We start from the raw sequence: 6,126 nt of genomic DNA, 5'->3' as shown, positions 1-6,126 counted from the left end.
ATTAACCCATTCACGCGATCTTTAGTGCAGTATAGCTGCAAACTTTTCATGCGCCTATACTGCGCTAATACAGCGCTCATCTGAAGGAGGCCTCTAAGTGAGCAGCACTGGGTCAGCTGTGAAAAACGCATTTGCCTTTAATAAGTTAAGGAAAATTCATTATTAGGCTGGTTATATGCGGCCAGGTTTGCACTGCGGAATCCCGAGTGGCCCATCCGCAATTGACAAAGCAGGGGTTTAAAAAAAAACCCCTGTATTGCGCATGTCCAACAGCGAGCTGTGCAGACTATGCGCAGTACAGAAAAGAAAAAGAAATGACAGGTAGGCACAGATGCCGGCCGGGCACAGGGGCGGATTCTGCTGAGGGCTCCCGCATGGGGAATCTGACTCGGTGGTGTACAGTCGACCTTAGGCAGGCAAGGGGTCTACGGAAAACAAAAAAAAAAATCGGCAAGTGATCTATGGGGCAAAAAAGTTTGGGAACCTATGCTGTAGACTGACACTAATGTTTCTCAATACATCACTATATGTGTTACTGCGTTAATGAACTATTAATGGTAACTATTGTTTCTTCATGCACTGGCATAGCAAGAGCTAGACCCTAAGGTTCTTTAGGCCCCAGCTTTTACACAACACTTCTGCATCACTATGGGGAGCAGTATACATATTCATATACTACACTAGCTGATATACCTGGCTTCGCCCGAGTTAATTTGGTCCAGGTGTTTACCTGTTGTTGGCACAGAAAACTTTATGAAGTCGTGGTTACTTCAGAGGAACCGAAGAATAAAATATGCATACACATAGAGGAGCGTTAGATTCTCCTCAGACTGCATATACTGATGCCCCTCTGCAGAATGTGCCACCCCTCCCACTCTCCTCACTTTTTACCCTTAAAGATAGCGCCCCTTTTTATTCATATTTAACCCCATGCTGGAGGTTGCAGCCCCTTCTTAGCCTTAACGCCATACTCCATCCCTGCAGTCCATGGCCGCTTCCTTACGTACTTTACAGTCTTTCAGTATATGCACACAGAGGTCAGTTAGCCTGTTCTCAGTATAAAAACATAGAGGTGATGTAGATTCTCCTCAATATATACACATATAGGACCCCATTTTTAGGGTTAGTGAAGGTCCATAGTGATCCCATATTGATTTTGTGGGGCAATCACTTAAACTCTGTGTGAATGAAAAAGGGAATTTGCAGAGAGCTCTGACCTCTATAAAATACATTATAAGGGCATATTTAGACGACCGTATATAGGCCGGGTTTTCACGCCCAGCCGATATATGGTGTCTCTCTCTGCAGGGGGAGGAGGCTGTGACATCACTGAATGGCTGTGATTGGCTCATCGAGCGCCGGCTGTGATTAGCCAATCACAGCGCTCGCTTTGCTGGAGGCGGGGTATTCAAAGCCCTGTCGCTAGAAAGAAGTTGAGCAGACAGACGGGGAGGACACTTGCCGCAGCGCCTCCGGAGACCATCGGGACGCCGCAGACCAGGTAAATAAAAGACACACCCCCGCCCCCAAATAAGACACTGTGCCCTTTTTGGGGCAAAAAATAATATAAGACACGGTAGGTGTATTCAGTGTGTTGTGTTCAGCACATCAGGCAGCACACGGATATCTGATTGCTGTCCAATGCGAATTGTGCCTGAGAACCTCAGGTGCAACCTTTTAAGCACCCTTGTGCATGTACCCTTACGGCTGGGTTCACATGGAACAGATTTCCAGCGGAATTCTTGCGGATTGGGCGCACTGAAAAACCGCAAGAATTCCGCTGAAAATCCGCAGCTGCGGGTTATGGAGCGGCTTCACTGCCTGCATTTCTGCCCAGTATACAGGGGAGAGTCCGCTGCGCAAAAAAAAAAAAGAATTGACACGCTGTGTATTTAATTTCCGTGCCTCATGGCCGTTTCCGCAACGTTTGTCCGTAACGGATTGGCCGCAGGGTGTGGACATCTCGTCTACTTTGCTGGCTAATCCTGGGTTTAGGAGCCACGTGCGGAATTTCCATGCGGACAATCCGCACGGAAATTCTGCAGCAAATCCGTCCCGTGTGAACCCAGCCTTAGTATATAATCTCATCATGAACAATTGGCCCATGCGATCTTTGGACTGAAAAAATCTGTTTGAAATCGGACTAAAATGGAATAAATTCATTTGAATGTCAATATTTACTCTGGCATTTTTTATGTCCAAGTAAAAAAAAATGTTGCGCGTGGTATTTTGGGACACTTTTCATACAAAAATCGCGTATATATGTCAATGGATGTGTTTGAAAATATGGATTGCACTTGCATGATGTGAGTGCGATCTGTTTTAAATGTGTGTAACCATGGCAACCATTATTTTCAACAAGAGATTTAGAAAGTTGCTTTTTATACGCACGCACAAAAGCTGGAAATCACACTAAAAAAATCACAAAATTGTACGAAAATCACACACAAAAAATTATTTTTTGCAGTCACCTATGTGAATATACCCTACAGTTCCGGCCAGTTAGCCAGTAATGTACTGTGTGTGGAGTTCCCATGCTCTTATCATGACATAGATGAGCTCACAGCTGCTCCTGTGTTCAGCGCAGGATGACAGGATCCATAAACCGATAGAATTCATTCTCCTTCTCCCATAAACCACTTTACAAACAGGAGCTTATCAGTAGTGAAAGTTTAGAGGAGAAGGGGGCTGGATCAGCCAATCAGAGGGCGTGCCTAGTACAAGGGGGGCAGGATTAGCCAATCAGAGGGCGGGCTTCAGCGTGAACTTCAGGAACTGCACATCGTGGGATCGCAAGCAGGCACTGAGGATCGCTCCCGGGGCGGGTGCAGTCTGTATGGAGTCCGGGTGATCACCCGAGGGTCACACAAGGTGGATTCTAGCAGCAGGGTGACCCTGGAGAGTTTCTCAGCCCGGCAGGTAAGATCCGAGAGCTGCCATACTGTACTGGGGTAGGGAGGAGGCTCCTCTGCAGGGGACAATGGGAGCAGCCAGGGGGACAATCCAGTGCCAGGGAAGCAGCAATGAAAAGATCAGCAGACAATAAAGGGATGAGTGGTGATGAAAAGAGGAGATGCTGACAGCTGGAGGAGGAGGGGAGAAGTTGGAAGAAAGTTTTTCTAGTGTTCTTTGGAAGCAGGTGCAGTGGGGTCATAAGGGCCATGTAGGGGTCAGCTTCATGGGAGGCTGGTGTATTCTTCTGTCACATTATGTGACTTTCTTGCAAGTCAACACCATGTGTCGCCTGCTGCATACGCAAATGAGTTTTGCAACTTTGTCCGCTTTTGGATGAGCGTATTTTTCTCCATATTTGGCCTGTGTGTTACAGACTGTAATACGGCGCTAATGGAAATGTATGTATCTACTTATAGAAAGTAAGACCAAATGCAGATCAAACACTGATGCTATGCTGATGACCTACGGTTGCAATGCCATCTATATTATGTCCGTGCTATAATACGCTTGTGTGACACTGGCCTTAGTGGGAGAGCAACTGCAGCATGACTGATATGGTAGCGCACATGATATAGACGGCCTTTAAAGCGGTATTCCAAGCATTTTACTATTGATGAATTATACTTGGGGTAGTTCCCCACTGATCGGCTGATCCTTTGGCATGCTGTCAGTGCAGTGGGGCTGGATGTCCGAATTGGTGGTCAACACTCCCCTTCCACTGAAATCAATCAGAACAATGCCTTCCGATCCTGATGCGGACGTCTGGCTGCACTGACAGCAGGCCGGAGGATCAGCTGATCAGAGGGGATCCAGTGTGACAGACCCCAGCAATCAAATATTGATGACCTATCCGGAGGATAGGACATCAATCGGAAATGACTGGAATACCCCTTTAACTGACAACTATCTCTTTTGACAACCTATAGCTATACAGCTGAGCATTGTTGTTTACTACAATAAAGAGAATAAGATTAGGGGTTGCCGGACACAGAAACTACTCAGTTATGTTACAATATAGGGCCCCCTGCACATGGGTGGAAATTCTGCAGCGGGATTTCCCGCAGAATTTGTGCCCGCCTCCATTGCAAAACGCAATCCTATGCACACAGCCGCGATGTGTTCGCGTGAAAACACGCGGAAAACAAAATGCGGCATGTACTATTTCTGTGCGGGTCTCACAGAGGCCCGCACAGGAATGTCAGTGGTGATGGGCTAGCTCCGCTATGCGCAGAAGATGCTGGGAGCGGGTCCGACCCGGCCGTCTGCAGGCGGCCATAATATACACATTGGTGGAAGTCACCAGGGTTTATCTGATGCTATATAGTATGAGCAGCTATAGGGTGAGAGCAGGGGCGTAACTATAGAGGGTGCAGGGGATGCGGTTGCACCCAGGCCCAGAAGGCTTAGGGGGCCCATAAGGACGCTCTTCTCCATATAGGGGGCCCAGTACTATGAATAAAGCATTATAGTTGGGGGCCCTGTTACAGGTTTTGCATTGGGGCCCAGAAGCTTCAAGTTATGCCTCTGTGCAGCATGGTTTAGGTATGGGTACGGGTACAGATAGAGGGGGGGGGGGGGCATCTCACCTTTTGCATCAGGGCCCCTGAGCCTTTAGTTACGCCCCTGGGTGAGAGATAAGCAGCTGCCAGGCACCTCTGTTGGTGCTTGTCTCCTCTGGAGGCAAAATGTCTAGGCAAGTTAAAAATCTGTCTTATCTGACCCTTGTTCTCACTGATTTATAGGCTTGGTATGGAAACCTCACATCACACGGTATGCGAGTGCCATGCGATGTCTTTTAAGCTCCCATTGAAAACAATGGGCGAGGTGCTCCAAGAGAACGCCCTAAGATATAACATGCTGCAATTTGTATCCTCGTAGCATCGCTGCAAGGAAAAAAAAGCGCTCATGTGAATAGGTCCAATAAAAAGAATGGAGTTCATATTAGTGAGTCTCGCAATGCACAAAACTCGTGCAATATTCTTGCCCGGAGCTGTTAACCCTTTAAATGCTGCTGTCAATTCTGACAGCGGCATTTAAATCCCGTTTTGAGATCACAGGGAGCCGTGCGGGTGTCATGGCAGAATGCCTATCCAGCAATCCCCGTGGGGTGGCTTAATAGACTGCCTGCCCGATAGCCGTATGATGTAATGTGTGCAGGAGATTGTGACAGAAAATACAAGTAGTACAGCAAAAAAAAAAAAAAAAGTTTTTGGTATCGCAGTAATCATACTGACCCATAGAATAAAGTTATCAGGTCACTTTTGTTGCAGTTTGTGCGCCGTAGAAACAAAACGCACCGAAAGATGGTGGAATTTAATTTTTTTCCATTTCTCCCCATTTAGAATTTTGTAAATGTGTTTCAGTACATTTTATGGTACATTAAATAGCACCATTGAAAATACAACTCGTCCCGCAAAAAACAAGCCCTCATACAGTGACGTCGATGAATAAATAAAGGAGTTACGATTTTTAAAAAGGGGAGAGGAAAAACAAAAATGGAAAAATGGGGGGAAACAAAGCTTGGTCACTAAGGGGTTAATATCAACGATTCCCCCCCCCCCCCCCCCCCCCTCTGACTAATGGTCCGAGTTTGAATAATCTCTGCATGCCCTATTTTTTGTGAGTCTTGCACAAGAGGCGGACATACAATGTGCAGTGTCCCATGTGCTGTGCGATGTGAGTTTCACTCAGTCTCGGGTGCAGCTTGCTCTTGCCCGTGGGAGTACGGCCGGAGGGATGTCACCCACCATCCTCAGGCTATTGACACACCAGCGTTCTGCCAGTCGCCATGCTGTCCAGGTAAAACACCGTCCAGACTTGGACAGCAAACAACGCCATATTAGTTGGTGCTGCAAGACGCACCTTAGTTCTTTCCTCACGCAGATCATGAGTAAATCTTCATGCCATGCACGGTTGTGATGCCATTGGGGATTCAGAAGAACACATGGCACTCTATTGGCATCCGTGTTCTGTCCATATTCATAAGGGATGCAGAAAATAATAGTTTGGGCCTGTTTCTTTTTTTTTTCCTAGTCTGTGTTTTGCGGATGCAACATGGATGAGTTGCTGTATGCTGGAGCGCCACTGTCCTCAGGCTAAGGCCTCATGCCCACGGCACGTGCGGATTCCATGCAGGGAATCCCACACGGAATCTAGCACTGCCCGCGGCCA

General features: G+C 47.2%; 1 protein-coding gene across 2 annotated transcripts in view; it reads left to right on the top strand.

Moving 5' to 3' along the window:
• The first annotated feature begins 2,762 nt into the window (after positions 1–2,762).
• FZD6 (frizzled class receptor 6) overlaps positions 2,763–6,126 on the top strand; it is a 46,559-nt gene continuing 43,195 nt past the window's right edge. The window contains exon 1 of one of the 2 annotated variants that reach the window (XM_066578622.1): positions 2,763–2,919. The gene's annotated coding sequence lies outside the window, so the exon portion shown is untranslated. The remainder of the gene's footprint in view (positions 2,920–6,126) is intronic. The other variant, XM_066578623.1, reaches the window with a different exon arrangement.

Source organism: Eleutherodactylus coqui, chromosome 9 (genome assembly GCF_035609145.1).
Source record: "Eleutherodactylus coqui strain aEleCoq1 chromosome 9, aEleCoq1.hap1, whole genome shotgun sequence".
In the NCBI taxonomy this organism is placed as follows: Eukaryota; Metazoa; Chordata; class Amphibia; order Anura; family Eleutherodactylidae; genus Eleutherodactylus; species Eleutherodactylus coqui.
Note: the sequence above shows the minus strand (reverse complement) of the source record. Positions and strands in the feature narration are given on the sequence as shown.